Raw genomic sequence first — 16489 nt, forward strand, 5'->3', positions numbered from 1 at the left:
TGCTTTACATTATTTTATTTATTTTCACCATTTATATATAACCAACTTATTATGCGATCTATTTTAGTACGATTCAGTCACATAAGTACAGTTTTTTTCATATTTTAATATATAGCTACAATAATAGTATTTTGAGATTACATGTATTGTCTTCAAAATATAATAACATAGAGCAAACAGTTCAGGCCGTGCCTGTGTGTTTTATGTCGCTGTTGTGCAGTTTCTGGGTGGAGAAAAAGCTCTACGGTAACCAGAGAGCCCCAGAGACTGTATTCATTTATAGTTGCTAGTCTCATGAACAACAAGGGAACAACTTGTACATACCTGTGGTTCCAGTGATTTCTTTTACTATGTTCTGGAATATAATTCCAGTTTTCTTTACCGTCTTGTCAAATATGTGTCTTCATATTCCAAGCCAACAGTTGCAAGACATTTCATGAGATAAGAAGGCAAGGTAAACTTTTTCACAGACATACATTTATAGTTGCACTCTTTTTAGCTTTGTCTACAGTTAGAATGGAAAAGGAAGTTTAGCAGTGTGAGTTTTGTTGCTGAGGATGAAGTATGGCTATGTGTATCTAATGGGGATTCATGTCAGGTTATGAGCTTTTATTTTAGTTATTTTAGTAGGCATCCACAAACAAGGTTCTATTTTGTAATTAGATGATCATTAAAGAAGAGCAGAATGTGTATTTAACTGTAAAATATGTGTAACAAAAATTCCACTGTCATCATTCAGATATATATCAGATTTTAGCTGGATGGGTAGCACTGTGGCTTTGTGGTTAGCACTTCTGCCTTGCAGTACCAGTGCCGAATCAGAAAACTACTTGTAATGAGTTTGTATTTTTTCTCTGAGCTTGTGTAGGTTTCCTCTCGGTACAATGTTATGCGCTCACACTGCAAAGACAGGCTAGTAGGGTAATTGGCTTCTTTGTAAATTATTCTTGGTATGTGTATGTATGCTTATGTGTTAGGGACCTTGAATTGGAAGCTCTACACTAAAGTAAACGACGGCCTCTGTTGAAAGTGGAATACCAGGGTTATGGCTGCAGCAATATGGACATTTTTAAGTACCGTAGTTTGACATCATTCTACGAGCTTGCGCAATTTTAAAGCATGACATGTTGGGTATCTATTCATGATTTCCCAACTTACGCTGTTATAGCCAGATTCACGTAGAGTTACGCCGGCGTATCAGTAGATACGCCGTCGTAACTCCGAATCTGCGCCGTTGTATATTTAAGCGTATTCTGGAAACCAGATACGCTTAAATTAGGCTAAGATACGAGCGCCGTAAGTCTCCTACGCCGTCGTATCTTAGGGTGCATATTTACGCTGGCCGCTAGGTATGCAAATGAGCAAGATACGCCGATTCACGAACGTACGTACGCCCGTCGCAATTAGTTACGCCGTTTACGTAAGACATACGCCGGCGTAAAGATAAAGCTGCTCTCTAGGTGGCGCAGCCCATGCAAAGTATGGACGTCGGAACAAGCATATCTTTTTACGTTGTTTGCGTAAGTCGTACGAGAATAGGGCTGTGCATAAGTTACGTTCACGTCGTAGGCAGTGTTCGACGTATCTTAGGCATTCTATCCGACGCATGCGCACTGGTATCGTCCACGGACAGCGCATGCGCCGTACGTTCAAAACTTCAATTACGTGGGGTCATGCCTTATTGACATAAAACACGCCCACCTCTTCCCAATTTGAATTAGGCGCGCTTACGCCGGCACATTTACGCTACGCCGCCGTAACTTAGGACGCAAGTGCTTTGTGAATACAGCACTTGCCTCTCTAACTTGCGGCGGCTTGGCGTAAATGACCTGCGCTACGCCGGAACAAAGAAGCGCCGCTCTACCTGAATCGGCTATTAATTGCCTTCTCAGCATCTGTGGAGAGAAGCATTGCTGGGAGTGTGGCGATATTACGAAGATGGATAATATTGAGAGCTCTGGTGGTATTATCCCTCACCTCTCTATCAGGCACAAAACCTACCTGATCCATATGTATAAACCTCTCCAAATAAGACAGAAGTCTTATTGCCATTATCTTTGTAAACAGTTTTAAATCTGTGTAAGCCCAGGTTCACACTGGGCTGTGGGAATGAAGCCGTGCGACTTCAGCTGAACTCGCACAATTTCACTCCCGCTTGTCAGTCTCGATTTCGGCCGTGATGTCACAAACATCTTTGTAGGTTTCTGCACAGTTGTCAATGTAAATTGCAAAAAGTAGTTCAGAAACGACTTTTTGAAATTGGTGCAGCGCCGCAGATGCCATTTCCGGCAATTTCTGGAAAATGCCACCAATTTGACATGTCAAATCGCATGTCAAAATGCACCATTGTGAACCAGAGCTCAAGGAGAGAAATTGATCTGTAGCTGGCACAGAGTGAGGGATCTTTATCAGGCTTCAACAACACAGTGATATGTGCATAAGAGGTGTCCTTCGGAATAGGCTTGCCCTGTAATATTGAGCTGAATGCTGAGACAAATTTAGGAGCCAGGGTTTGGCTAAACCTTTTATAGTAAAGTAAAGTAAACCTGTCGGGTCCCGGGGGCCTCACCCACTGGCAGACTCTTAAGTGCCATGTTAAAATTCTCTCCTAATATGTTTTTTTTTTAAGTGCTGCTTTTTTATCACAAGCAGAGGCGGATCTAGTGAAAATAGCGCCTATGGCAAGCACTGAAACTGCGCCCCCTGTCGAAACATTTGAAACCCATCTTTCAGATAACCTTAGCAAAAAAAACAGCTAACAAAACTAGTGATATTTATCATCCCTTGTAATACCTTGGGTAGTGACATATCCTCTTTATGGAGAAATCTGGGGTTTATTAGACCCCTGATCCCTCCTCTGCCCTCCAAGGCCAGGTAAATGCAGAACCAATACTGGAAGTGATGAAATCTTCATCACTTAAGGCCTCAGTTTTCACAGAGGAGAGGGAGAAACTGATTGTCCTTCTTCTTTGTGCGCTGCCAATCCGACCAGATGGAATTGGAGAGCCTGGGAGATCAGGGGAGGGCTGTGGCTGAACGCAGCAGGGATAGTGCTGCCATTGTCCATTAGCAAAGGTGCTGAAAAGGAGATCCTGCCTATGCTCAGGAGGAGGGAAAAAGAGACCCTCAGTGTCACGTACCTGGTAGAGGAGCCCAACGTGCAGGGAGCGGCCTCTCGTAAGCCTCTGACTCAGGAGCCCCTGGTAGAGTAGACAGGGGTCAGGAGTTCAGAGGGACACAAGCGCCTAGTTGAGTAGAGGCTGGATGCAGCAGTAGAAGGGTGCATGAAGTCCTGGCAGGATACTAATGGCAAGCTGGAGCAGCAGCGCAGGACAGGAACCAAGCAGGGTGAAGCAGACCGGGTCAAACACAAATGAGCAGATCAGGAGCCAGGGCAGAATCCAAAGGGTAGTCAAAGTCCAGGCCGGGTCGGTATAACAGGCAGAGATCAGAGCAAGGGGGAGAGCAGGTGCGATGGTCAGACGTAGCCGAGATCCGGGACAGGTAGCAGGCAGGAGTGGTCAGAGAAAGCTGGGTCAGGTAATCAGATGCAAACAGGTATACGGATACAGGATACTCCAGGGACACACTGTAGACTGGACAGCAAGATGGTGGGGGACCTGGCTGCTTTATATAGAGTGTTTTGGCGCCAAACGCGTGCCACCGCGTACACGCTGGACCTGGATTCCACTGCTATTGTTGCTGATGGGCACACTGCTGAAACGCCTTCCATGACACTCAGACCCTGGTAAGTGCCTTGCTGCCCAGCCACTCAACAGCTCCCCCTTCATATGGTGCCCATGGCACTTGCCATGGCTGCCATACCCTAGATACGCCACTGATCACAAGAAAGTTTTGAGACTGCTAGATATTTAATTATAAGATCTTCTTTTTTGGGTAGACACACAATGGTGCACTTGACCCGACAGGTTGTACAGAGCTGAATAAAAATCCCTAAAGCAGTTTGCTATTTCTGCTGATCTAGTGATCTTTTCATTCTCTTTGGACGTTATAGCCTGAATTGAAACCTGCATTGATGGAACATGGATAGAACGTGCAAGGAGCCTGCCTACTTTATTTCCAAATTCATGATATTAATACGTACTATACAGCATCTTCATTTTAAAGGATATGTAAATGTGTTTTTTTGTTTGTTTAAACATTCATGTCATTCTTACCTCCCCTGTGCAGTTGGTTTTGCACAGAGTGGCCCCGATCCTCCTCTTCTGAGGTCCCTCAGTGGCGCTCCTGGCTCCTCCTTTTCTCGATTACCCCCTCTGAGAAGCGCTCTCCCTCAGGGCACTTGTGCGGGCTCGCTCCCATGTCCTGCTGCTGCGTCCATTGACACAGACAGCAGGACTCCCCTGTCATTGGATTCGATTGACAGCAGCGGGAGCCAATGGCTGGGCTTTCAATCTATCCAGTCAGGACTCGAGACACCGGCGGGAGTGGGTATACTCGTCCCTGGTGCAGGAACGATCCTGCTCAGGTAAGTAAAAGAATGCATTGAGGTGAAAAAACAGGAGGGTTTACAGCCCCTTTAACTTCAGATAACATAATGGATTTGACCTGTTATCATACATTAGCTAGCTCTGTCAACAATTGTATCGCTTGTTTTATGTTGGATTCAATATGATGTATGCACAATATTAATTAATTCAACTTTACAAGATATTCTTTTTTGTGCCTCAGGTCAAGTTTAATCAAGGATCCCCTGATGTAACATTTATGGGCTTCCCAAACTGATAATCGTCTAATATCACCTGATCATTTAATTCAAAGAAAATTAATAGTTCAGCTTGGAGTAGTGTCTTTGGGCCAGATTCACAAAAGGGATACGACGGCGTATCTACTGATATGCCGTCGTATCCCTGTTTCTATCTTTGGAACTGATCCACAGAATCAGTTTCCAATAGATAGGCAGAAGATCCGACATGTGTAAGGGACTTACACTGTCGGATCTTAGGATGCAGTACCTCGGCCGCCGCTGTGGGCATTTCTCGTCGAAATGCCGCTTTGGGTATGCAAATTAGCACTTACGGAGATCCACGAAGCTTTTACGCTTCGTTTTTTCTCCGTAAGTATTAGTTTGCAAACGCAAAATTAGGGCTGCTTTTACAAGGCCTAAACTGTTTAGGCCTTCTAAAAGTAGACCCTTCTATCCCGCATCGCCGTCTTTTTTTTTTTCAAATTTTTTTTTTACGCCCGTCGCGATTCTCAAAACCCGGCGCAACGTAAAACCACGCAAAGCACGTCGGGAAAATGACGTCGTGAGCATGCGCAGTACGTCCGGCGCGGGAGCGCGCCTAATTTAAATGGGACTCGCCCCATTTGAATAGGAACGCCTTGCGCCGGCCGGATTTAAGTTACACAGCCGAAAATTTCTAGGTAAGTGCTTTGTGGATTGGGCACTTAGGTAGAAATTTTGCGGCGGTGTAACTTAAATGGGAATATTTAAGTTACGGCGGCTGGCTGTGGATCTGGCCCTTTGACACTACCTCCTGTAAGATACTTTCATTGAGGCGCCACCTTTTATTTTAAGGGGGGTTGTGTAGAAACAGAGAGTGACAAGGAAATAGGGGCATGATTGGACATAATTATTGGTTCTATGGTATTCTCCACCACATCTTCCACAAGTGCTTGGAAAATGAAGAAATAATCGATCCTAGAATAGGTTTGATGTACGGGAGAACTGTACGTATAGTGTTGCGCATTATGGTGTTGGAAACTCCATATACCCACGAGTTGGGCCTCGTGCAGCCATTGTTTAATTTTCCTTAAATACGGATATAATTAATGAGTTGAGCCACGGGATGTATCTGTTAAGGGATCCATTGCTATATTAAAAGTTTCTCCCTATAGCCACCATGCATGACTCCAGGAAAGTAAGCTGGGATGTATTAGGTAAGTATACGTTAGCTAGTTTTACAGCCTGGTCTCCGATCTTACCAGGTACAAATAAAGATACCTGCCCTGAGGGTCAGATAACTGGTCTTCTATTGACTATTTCTGGGTTTTAGCCAGCACAATCAAAACCCACAGGATTTAGGATTATCTAAGCAACTATGATAAGAAATGGGGTAGCTTAAATTTTTCAGTGAGGGACACTTTATATGGGTAAAATGTCTTTTTTGAAGGAAAACAATGTCTGCCTGCATCTGGTAACTTGCATCCGCTTCTCTGGAACTTTTAAAATTCTTTAACATTGAAACAAATGTAACTATAATTTTAGTTCTACAGTACTGGGGAGAGAAAGAGGAGTACAAAGAAAGAGGAGAAGGAAGAAGAAGAGAAAAAAAAAACACCACCCCTAAAGATGCCAAGTACCAAAACAACCCTGTCCCACCAGGGGCTCACTGGTATTTATTATCTAGGAGGAGGTGTTCGGCCACACAGCTGCTCCGACACTACCAGCCAAACCAGGCAGACCTATCTCCATTGATCATCTTACTGGGGCATATCATCTCCTCTCATGGGAGGGAGGAAAAGGCACCCCACCAAATCTAAAATGTCCCATTCTCATCTCCCACAAAAAAATGCAAGTTTATTGGAAACTTAATCTCCACCCTGTTCTGTAAAAAAGAAAAAGAATTTAGGGAGATAAATAAATACGCGGGGGCTTTGGCATGTATATACATTTCTATACTCGCCGATCTCTTCACCCTATACCCCCCATTTTTAACTACCTTAATAATGCATACTTTTAGGTTGGCGTTCAGGTAGTATCAACTCTGTGGCCCGGATTCTTAAAGCACTTACATCGACGTATCGACTGATGCTCTGCGTAAGTGCACGGATGTGCCATCGTATCTATGCGCCTGATTCTTAATACAAGATACGCCTGAAATTTGGCTTCATCCGACCGACGTAAGTTTCCTACGCCATCGGAGCCTGGGCGCATATTTACGCTGGCCGCAAGGGGCGCTTCCATTGATTTACGCGTCGAATATGCAAATGACAGAGATACGCCGATTCACGAACGTACTTGCGCCCGTCGCTGTAATCGACGCCGTTTACGTAAGGCGTACGTCCGGATGTAAAGTTATTCCACCATATAGGAGGCGCAAGCAATGCAAAGGTATGGACGACGGAACAGCCGTCGTATTTTACGTTGTTTACGTAAGTAGTATGTGAATGGGGCTGGGCGTAGGTTACGTTCACGTCGTAGCCATTGAGCCGTCGTATCTTAGGGAGTAAATTTGACGTGATTATGAGCATGCGTGCACAAGCGCCATTCGTTCGGCCCATCATTTGCATGGGGTCAAGCTTCATTGAAATGGATCACGCCCACTTCCTTCCTACTTTGAATTAGGCAGGCATACGCCGGACAATTTACGTTATGCCGGCGCAACGTTGGGAGCGAGTGCTTTGTGAATACTGTTCTTGTCTCTCAATGTTACGTCGGCGTAGCGCATATGAGATGCGCTACGCCCGCACAAATATACGCCGCTCTACGTGAATCCGGGCCTGTATCTGTAAATATTCAGACATACTGACGTCAGCCTGCCAAAGCTCAAATCAATCCCCAAATTGGGAGAGTGATGAGATCCGGTGTCAGGAAAGGCCGCTACTTTGAGGGGGGGTACTGTCAGGAAAGGGTTCACCCGCTGGTGGCGCTATCGTTCTCTCAGATCGCAGTATCAGTGTCCTCCAGCGGGTGTCGTTCAATATTCAGCACCTGTAGTGGGAGGACTCCCCTGCTGGTGGCACTGTTGGATCCTTGGGCCGTAGTACCGGTGTCTACCAGCGGGTGTATCCTGGCACCTTCTGCGCTCAGGTGTTACGTTAGGCCAATTACTGGCAGTCTCATAAATACCAGGCTGATGAGTACTATCATCGCCTTGGTATCTCTCTCCTTGTGCCCTGAACTTGCTTGCCTGTTACCCGATCCTGAGCCTGCATCTGACCCTGTTCCCAAGCTTATCCTGACCCAGTCCCTCCTGTGTTTCTGTTACCTTTACCTTCACCCTACAGCCCGATTCATCCTCTCCCTGTCCTGTTTTTTCCCTTTCCCCATCTACTGATCTCCCTGTGTATGATCTTGGCCTGGCTAACGTTTATGTTTCTGGAACATCCCTTGTCCATCTGCTGATCTGCTGTGTATGACCCTGGCCTGGCTCACGTCTGAGATTCTGGTACTGCCCCTTTGCTGTATATACTATTTGTTATTTGTGGGTTTCTGTTTGGTTGGTTGTGCACTGTTTGTATTTACTTATTTATCACCTATCTTAATAAACATCATTATTATTCACCTTACATGCGTTTTTGGTTTTCTCTGTGCAGTCCACACAGTCTGGTCTACTAATTCCCTTATACCAAGGCATCCCTGACCAGATGTGGCTTCACTGAGGAATCATCCTGGTTCGGTGGGCTCGCTAAAGATGGATTTTAATGAAATTGTCTATTATTCCCTGCTGGTGGCAGAGGATGGTGAATATTGCCACCAGACTTTAAAAGATTGGACCAGTAACCAGCTGCTGGAAACGATCTGATCAGCTCATTCCCTAGTGGATCAGAGTTATATGTTGTTTGAAGATGTTCAGCCTTTAATCCAGTTATGTGCAAAGACAGCCCTGTCCTGTATTCCCAAAGGAAGTAATGATTTCTCTCTTCCCTTCAATTGTGGCCAAGTTAAATCCCTGGTATGGTTGTTAGAGGATGATCCGGCTTTTTTCAATGAACATTATTCCTCTTGTTCCCAGCAGGTGTTATCTGATTGCATTTGTTGGCATTTGGCATTAGACAGGCTGCGTGTGAACTAACTTTTGTTCAACCTGTGCTGCAGGCATTGTCAGATCTCCTGTATTTAGCCAAGCCACAACAATCCAACCCTGCCATTAGTCACCTGCGTTCCCAAGAATCTATCTCCCGTCACCCATGGCAACCTTGGCTACAGCCCAGTATACACAGCTTCACACCAAGTACTTTTACCTAGTCTCTACTCGCTGTACCTTTCCTGCCTTCAATCCACCTGCCTCTTCCCTTCCACCTGTAAGGCCTCGTACACACGGACGGACTGTCCGATTAAAACGGTCCGCCGGACCGTTTTCATCGGACATGTCCGCTCTGAGATTTCTGTCTGATGGTTGTACACACCATCAAACAGAAATCCGCGCTGACACGATACGCAGTGAAGTGGCTGCGCCGTCGCCGCGACGATGACGCTGCAACGTGCGCAGGCCCTGGAAGGTCAATGCTTCCACGCATGCGTCGAATCACTTCGACGCATGCGAGGGCTTTCGGCCGAGCGGACATGTCCGGTGAGTCTGTACAGACGACTGAACATGTCCGACGGACAGGCTTCCAGCGAACATGTTTCTTAGCATGCTAAGAAACATTTGTCCGCTGGAAACCTGTCCGATCCGCCGGAAAATTGTCCGGTCGGACGTACAGACGACCGAACATGTCCGCTGAGACTGGTCTGCGGACCAGTTTCAGCATACATGTTCGGACGTGTGTACGGGGCCTAACAATTCCACAAAAATCTCCTCCAGCCACTGTTCCCATGTCTCTACTGCATTCCAGCCCTTCCTTTTGCCCAATTACATCCTTTTCTTACATCCCCGCCGTTACTTACAAATCTGCAGTGGCTAAGCCAAAAAAGAAACAAAAGTTCTTTCCGACCCACACAATCCTGCCAGTAACCCAACCTGCCTCCTCACCGAACAACCTGCTCCAGCCTGCATTCATGCCAGTTGAACCTGATGACCCACCTAATTCTGCCAACTCTTTGCCTGCTGTCCAGTCTGTTGTGCCTGCTACCCAGTCTGACGTCCCTGCACCTTCTACCCAGACTGACATCCCAGCGCCTTCTACCCGGTCTGATGTCCCAGCGCCTTCTACCTAGTCTGACGTCCCAGCGCTTTCTACCCGGTCTGATGACGCTGTGTCCATGTTCTAGCCTGAAGTTTTACTGCCTGTGTTCTAGTCTGATGTCCCTGTGTCCTTGTTCCAGCCTAAAGTTCCAGTGCCAGTGCTCCAGCCTGAAGTTTTGCTGCCCGTGTTTCAGTCCGATGTTTATGTGCCCATGTTCCAGTCTGGCCCCCCAGTGTCCATGTTCCAGTGGATGTCATCCGTGGTTCATCCTGATGTCATAGACTATGGACAATTACAGCTATATGGAGCTTCCGGAGGCCGCTACTTTGAGGGGGGGTACTGTCAGGAAAGGGTTCACCCGCTGGTGGCGCTATCGATCTCTCGGATCGCAGTACCAGTGTCCTCCAGTGGGTGTCGTTCAACATTCAGGACCTGTAACGAGAGGACTCACCTACTGGTGGCACTGTTGGACCCTTGGGCCATGTATCCCGGCAGTGTGGAGCAGGCAGCACCCTCTGCGCTCAGGTGTTATGTGAGGCCGATTACTGGCAGTCTCATAAATACCCGGCTGATGAGTACTCTCATCACCTTGGTATCTTTCTCCTTGCGCCCTGATCTTGCTTGCCTGCTCCCAATCCTGAGCCTGCATCTAAACCCTGTTCTCGAGCTTATCCTGACCCAGTCCCTCCTGCGTTCCTGTTACCTTTACCTTCACCCTACAGCCCGATTCATCCTCTCCCTGTCCTGTTTGTTCCCTTTCCCCATCTACTGATCTCCCTGTGTATGACCTTGGCCTGGCTAACGTTTATGTTTCTGGAAAATCCCTTGTCCATCTGCTGATCTGCTGTGTATGACCCTGGCCTGGCTCACGTCTGAGATTCTGGTACTGCCCCTTTGCTGTATATCCTATTTGTTGTTTGTGGGTTTCTGTTTGGTTGGTTTTGCACTGTTTGTATTTACTTATTTATCACCTTTCTTAATAAACATCATTATTATTCACCTTACATGCGTTTTTGGTTCTCTCTGTGCAGTCCACACAGTCTGGTCTACTAATTCCCTGACATCCGGGGGGCTTTAAGCTTAAAGTGGAGTTCCACCCATAAATATAACATCAGTAGTTTTAAAAAAATGTCATTAGTCCTTTAAGAAAATATTTTTTTTTTTAGATGCCTTCAAAGTGTTGTTGCTAGGCAGAATAGTTAATCTTTCCACTTCCTGCACCTAGGTGCTTAAGCTTCCAAACCTACACCGCACAGACTCCTGGGAATGTAGTGGGTGTAACTTTCCAGGAGTCTGTGCACTCCCCAGTCTCGAAGAATCATGTGACTTGGACAGTACAGGTGCTGAAACCTGATCTGAAACCTATTACACTGCTTGTGCAGCACTGAGCATGTGCGAGATCTGCAAGGCTGAAATCTAGGAAGTCATACAGTCTGGCTTCATGATGCCCACACTTAAGATGGCCCCAGTCAATTTCTATTTTATAAAGTCTCTAAATGCTGTAACAACCTAACAAAACGGACCTTATTTTACAGACTAACTTTACTAGAATACATTAAGCTTGTGTATTACAGGGGTATTTATATTTAAAAAGTGAAATTGTGGCCGGAACTCCGCTTTAACATAATTATTAACAATATCAAGTAGGCAGATCTGAGTATCCCTAGGATCTACCACACCTGTGGAATTTCCACTCATATCCTTCTCTAAATTTTATAGACCATGGTCCAAAGTATGTATTATATGAGTGGTGACTATATAAAGATAACTTGCTTCACAGATATCTAGAGCCAGGGGGGAGTAGGCAGATCGATTCAGAGTGGTCTGGGAGTGATGAAACCACAACCTATCACCTCTCACATCTAATGCAATATATCATCGCTGAACATTCGAGGAGTCATCTTCTAATAGCCCTGATGTATAGTAGGGACAGCAATTTATATTACAGATATGTAGTTATCGTTTTTGCATTAGCTACATAATGCTGTAATATCAATATGAGTTGGTGTCTCTCAAAAAAAAAAAATCTTCACGCTTAGTTTATTCCAGCAATACTTAGGACAAAATACAGTAGCTTACTCGATACTAACCAAATGTTCCCATCAGAGTAGTTAATGATACATTTAACCATATTTGTAGCTATTTCTGCATACCCTCATATACCCCCATCATGGTTGTCCGCTGATTTTCGGGGGGGGGGGGCGCTTCGGTAGTGGTGAGACACAGTCGCATTTAACCCTTACTTCAAACACTAGCGGGGGTTAAAAGCATCCCGCTGGTGGGCGAATAGCGCAGCTAAAACGATGGTAAAGCGCCAATTTTTATCACTGATTTACCGATAACGCGGCCAGCTGGCAGTGTGAAATAGCTCTTGGGATAATTCAGCTTCACTCCATGCCCTTATAAATATATGATAGAGAATGTACAGACCCCCTTCAGCACAGGTGGACCCCCTCTTCAGCACAGACCCCTCAAATTCAGCACAGATGGACCCCCTTCAGCACAGACCCCCCCATTCTGCACAGACCCCTCCATTCAGCACAGATAGACCCCCTTCAGCACGGACGGACCACCTTTAAGCACCGACTCCTATTCAGCACAGATGGACCCCCCCTTCAGCACATACCCTCCTTTAGCACAGACCACCTCTTCAGCACAGATGGACCCCCCTTCAGCACATAACCCCCCTTCAGTACAGACCCCCCTTCAGCACAGATGGGCCCCCATTCAGCACAACCCCCCCCCCCTTTCAGCACAGACGGACCAACCTCCCCAATCCTATTCAGTACCTCAGATCAGCCATGAGCGCGGCACAGGCAGAAAGTTCCCTCCCCTGTGTTCATATAAACACTGGAGGGGGCGGCGGCTTCACTCTGCTCATTGTGCCTGAGTGACATCCAGCCCGGGACTGCTCAGACAGCCCGCGGCCGCGAGACTCTTCAAAACCTTCTCGATTTTCCAGGGGAGGTCAATTGCCTCCCCTTGCCCTATGGAGCGGACGTCCATGACCCCCATCAAATCATTCTCTGCAGCTATTACCTTTTGTACCACCACCCCCTCCCTTAGAATGTAAGCTCTACAAGCAGGGCCCTCCTGTACCTTCTATATTGAACTGTACTGTAATTGTGCTGCCCCCCCCTCTACATTGTAAAGCGCTGCGTAAACTGTTGGCACTATATAAATCGTGTATAATAATAATATATACCTACTTATACTCACATATATATATATATATATATATATATATACATGCCAACGCATAAAATTTCCTCCCCCGCCCTCCCGTGGCCACTCTATTCTCCTTCATAGTCAAAAGAGCAATGGTAAGAGAAGAGAGAGAGGGAGATATAAAAAGAGAGATACTACCCGTGGAAAATAACTGACCATTTTAATACCCAAAACGAATAGGTATCAATAATAATTCTGTTAAAATATTTCACTTTTTGTGCGTATATTTCGTGTTCCCTTTATTGTTGCTTTCTGTGGTGCCAGCAAAGCCACAGGAAATAAACCATGCAAATTATTATGTAAGGGAGCGCCAGTATCAGCCTTTGATCTTACAACCAAAAAAAAGCCCAATTTGTCCTAAGCAGTTTTGACGATATGTACAGTTCTACTAGCACAGTTGCAAAATTGTGCTTGGGCATTTAGATTTGTTTTACCCTTAGGCGTGAAGGGGTTAAACTGAGCAAAGATACAAGAAGGTGAAGATAGATGCAAACCCTAGATCCCTTCTCTGTCTATTTCTAAACATATCTATTAGCTAGTGAGATTGTTGATTATATTAAAGAAACAATAGGTACACCAAACCAAAGTTAACATTTGCATATAATTCAGCTACCTTTATCTCTGGAGTTATTTGTATTGGCATTTGTTTTTCACCAAAAGTAACTGCTGATTGTGTATTCCTAAAAGACAATTCATCAGAATTAGGCAAAATTGTTCTATTCTCCAAGACTTTGTAAGGGAGGTACGTTCCATGGAGGATCAATTCGTAGAGAGGTTATTATAAATAATCTATTCAGAGAGCGTGATTGAAGGTTAACCACCAGATCACTTCTAGACATGTTTTTAACTTCCCTCATAATAATAACCATCACCAAAAGAGTATATCCCATCATTGTACCAAGGGAGAGGCCCAACCTGTGGTCTTTTTAATGCCTTACAGCATTGAATTTCAGGAAATTAGATTTATTGTGTTATTGCATACAAATCTATATTGAGTCGTGGGACAAGATTTGTGGCTAGGAAGGCTCCCACATTAGGCCATATGCTTCCACCTAGTTTATTCACCTTTGTTCCCCATACTGGGACTTGGCTCCAAACCACTGGTGTCTATACGTGTAATGCCCCCAGAAGCGCATTCTACAAGTATACTTGTGTGGTTAATTCATGCACTAATGGGAGTTATTTTTCTATCAGTTATTCAATTATCACACTAGGCATGTGGTATATACTATCAGGCTTTATCAGGTACAATATATGGTTCAGACAATTAGACGTCTGTGTGATCGGATGCGGGATCATATTTATAATATAAAAATGCACAAAATACGTATTTGTTGCCAATCACTTCATTCATTTCCACACTTCAGATCTATATTCTGTTAATCATTGAGATGGCTGATAAACCCAAAAGGGGAGGTGATCAGGGCTCATACCTGAATAAAAGGGAAGTGTACTGAGCCCTTAACCACTTAAGGACCACCTAACGCCGATATACATCGGCAGAATGGCACCGCAGACCCGATTGCCGCTGGAGTCCCGCGATCGGTCCCCGGAGCTTAAGAACGGGGAGAGCTGTATGTAAAAACAGCTTCCCTGTTCTTCACTGTGGCGCTGTCATCCATTGTGTGTTCCCTAATACAGGGACGCACAATCAATGACGTCAGACCTACAGCCACACCCCCCTACAGTTGAAAACACACATGAGGTCACACTTAACCCCTTCAGTGCCCCCTTGTGGTTAACTCCCAAACTGCAATTGTCATTTCCACAGTAAACAATGCATTTTAAATGCATTTTTTGCTGTGAAAATGACAATGGTCCCAAAAATGTGTCAAAATTGTCTGAAGTGTCCGCCATAATGTCGCAGTCACGAAAAAAAATCGCTGATCGCGCCATTAGTAGTAAAACATTTTTTTTTATAAAAAATACTATAAAACTATCCCCTATGTTGTAAACACTATAAATTTTGCGCAAACCAATCGATTTACCAAAAATAGGTAGAAGAATATGTATCGGCCTAAACTGAGGGGAAAAAATGTTTATATGTTTTTGGGGGATATTTATTATAGCAAAAAGTAAAAAATATTGATTTTTTTTTAAATTGTCGCTCTATTTTTGTTTATAGCGCAAAAACTAAAAACCGCAGAGGTGATCAAATACCACCAAAAGAAAGCTCTATTTATGGGAAAAAAAGGACGTCAATTTTGTTTGGGAGCCACGTCGCACGACCGCGCAATTGTCAGTTAAAGCGACGCCGTGCCGAATCGCAAAAAGGGGCCTGGTCTTTTACCTGCATTTTGGTCCGGGTCTTAAGTGGTTAAACTAGATACCCATATACAAAGAGGTTTGATTCATGAGTGAGATATCGCTAATTTTTTACAAGTAGTTTCATGTTGCTTTCCTTATTATCTACACATTTTTCTCTCACATCCCCCCCCCCCCATTTGCCCTTTCATTTCATTAACCCACATTCATATATACAGTACTCTATCACACGTATGCCCCTTATCTTGTGGTTTTGCCCACACAAATAATAATAATAATAATATCTGTAACCATTCACATGCTGACAAATATACCTCTAGTGTTTTGTTATGGATATTGCAGTCACTACACTACTGCTTAAAAATCATCATTTTTTTTTTTCTTATTCATTGTTTATTTTTGTTTCAACCATGTTTTTACCATTGAGTAATAATAAAGTGATGTTTATAGGCAGGGCTGGGACAAGGGGTGGGCAGAAGGGCGCCACAAGTTCCTTCTACTATAAGGCTGACAGGAGTAGAGACAATTTGGCATCTTTGCCCTGGGCACTGGATGCTGTTGTCCCAGCACTGTTTATAGGTCTTTCAGTGCATTCAGTTGTGGTTGAAACTCTTTTTCTTTTTGTTATTATGATTCCGGTCTCAACCATTGAGTTCCTATGTGTTTTGAATGATTTCTCATCCATTTGGGGTGTATACATTTTTTGTATGCAATGTATATAAATATGTATGAATTTTTATTAATGAATGAATAGCTCGTGGGAAAAAGGGGAGGAGGGAGGAGGGGAGAGAGGGAGGGGAGAGGGGAAGGGAGAAAAAAGGGGAGAAAAGAACTTGGTTATACAAAAAGTATAAGTGTGTATACCTATCAGGAGGAGATTTATAGGGGTAGGGGAGAAGGGTAGGGGAGGAGGGAAGGGAGGAGAGGGAGGGAGGAGGGGTGGAGGAGGTAAAGAGTGTAAAATAAAGATGGGTTATTAACGGATAAAAGGGTAAAAAATTAGAAATAAAAGAGGAGAGGGGAGGAACGGGAGCTCAGCCGCTCTTGCTATTGGAGGCCAGTACCCCAACATTCGGCACCTATGGGAAAATAGAAGTCCCAAGTAGGAGTCGTAATATATACCCCCCTCAGACCCCTAAAGAGGAGATTGGGCTCCTCAACCACTTTTTTTTGTTTGTTT

General features: G+C 44.8%; 1 protein-coding gene across 1 annotated transcript in view; it reads left to right on the forward strand.

Annotated features, from left to right (window-relative positions):
- Positions 1-258: 258 nt before the first annotated feature.
- Positions 259-16489, forward strand: part of LOC120931893 (kinesin-like protein KIN-14E) — a 138962-nt gene continuing 122731 nt past the window's right edge. The window contains exon 1 of the mRNA XM_040343812.1: positions 259-454. The gene's annotated coding sequence lies outside the window, so the exon portion shown is untranslated. The remainder of the gene's footprint in view (positions 455-16489) is intronic.

This window comes from Rana temporaria, chromosome 3 (genome assembly GCF_905171775.1).
Source record: "Rana temporaria chromosome 3, aRanTem1.1, whole genome shotgun sequence".
NCBI classification, from domain to species: Eukaryota; Metazoa; Chordata; class Amphibia; order Anura; family Ranidae; genus Rana; species Rana temporaria.